Source organism: Silene latifolia, chromosome 9 (assembly GCF_048544455.1).
Source record: "Silene latifolia isolate original U9 population chromosome 9, ASM4854445v1, whole genome shotgun sequence".
Classification (NCBI taxonomy): Eukaryota; Viridiplantae; Streptophyta; class Magnoliopsida; order Caryophyllales; family Caryophyllaceae; genus Silene; species Silene latifolia.
In genome coordinates this window covers 54,315,521-54,317,021 of record NC_133534.1, presented here as the reverse complement: position 1 = coordinate 54,317,021, position 1,501 = coordinate 54,315,521, and positions in this window count along the sequence as shown.

The following is a 1,501-nucleotide window of genomic DNA, read 5'->3' as shown; positions in this document are numbered from 1 at the left end:
AGAATAAAATCAAGTCTTGTGAAATGATTGGTGTCTTTCCTAGCAATTATGGTATTTCCCACAACCTTGTGCCATACTCTTATGCCCGGATGGTGGACCAAAAGAGCACGACTCGCATGAAAATCCTCAAATTTCTTCCCGGAGATTGCCTCCCAAAGAGGTTCGGGGTCATACTTTCCATAATGCTTAAGATAACGCGATTCATCACTAAGACCCAAAATTTCACCCAATTCCTTAAAGGTAATGCGTCTACTAACATTAGCTAGACGAAACTCGAGATTTTCCCTATTCTCAACTTTGGTGACTTTCAAAGAACTTAAAAATTCCAAGGTAAGGGAGGGGTATGTCAATTCCCTTGTTTCAAACAATTTCTTCAACCCCATGGCATTGAAAAAGGCTTTTGTTTGTTCAAGAACACCCAATTTTTGTAAGGTATCTTCACATATGAATTTGGTGGATTGTAATGACTTCATAGCAAAATTGACAAAGGTATTTCTATGGGTATCGGAAATAAAAGTTACCTCCGGATAATGCAAAAGTTGATCAATTACCGGAGTAGAAGATGTTGTTGCTCCCATAGAAGGTTGTTGTTGTTGTTGTTGTTGCACTTCCAAGTTTGGTGTTGCTACCACCATAGCCAAAGCTTTCTTTGTTTGAAGAGCCTTTTGCCTTTGTGAGAGTGCCTTAGCCTTTGGTGCCTTTGTTGCCTTTGTTGCTCCCTTAGTCCTTGCCATTGATGAACTTAACCAAGAAAAGAATGAAAAATCTTCAATTTGTAGTATGCCCAAATCGATTTGAAGGTGAAAGGCTTTGCCTTTATGAAAACAAAATCGACTCAAAGGTTGAAGATTTTGTTCTTGGTTTTGATTTTTGTTGAAGAAGGAGTGATTAATTTGTTGTTGGAAGGATGGTTTGATTTGATTTTGTTGAATGTTGTTGAGGGTTTTTGTTTTTGTGATGGAGAGGATGAGGGTTTTGATGTTGTGGGTAGTGTTTATGAATGAATGAATGAATGAATGAATGAAGGTGGGAGGGGTTTTAAAGAGGCCGAAAATTTCGAATCTGCAGGGGCAATCCGTGCGGATTCTGCCCAATCCGTGGGGATTCTGCTCTTTCTGGGCTTTGCAAAGCTCGCCTAAAGACGAGCGGATTTGTAACAATCCGCTCGGATTTGCTGAACACGGGACGGGCGGATTGTGTCAAAGACGGACGGATTTCTATCCAGAGAAATTTGCTTGTTTTCCTCAGCTGCAAAGACGGACGTCTTTCTTTCAGGACGGACGGATTCTTCAAGACGGGCGGATTTTCAGAAATCCGCTCGGATTCTTTAACAGTCAAGAAAATTTCAAAATTCAGCTCAGTTCAGGACGGGCGTCTTTTCTGCAATACGCTCGGATTCTGCAAGACGGACGGATTTTCAGAAATCCGCTCGGATTCTTCCTCTGTGTACACGGATTCAGTTCCACCCGTGCATAGCGCATTTCCCTTATCATTCTTTCAT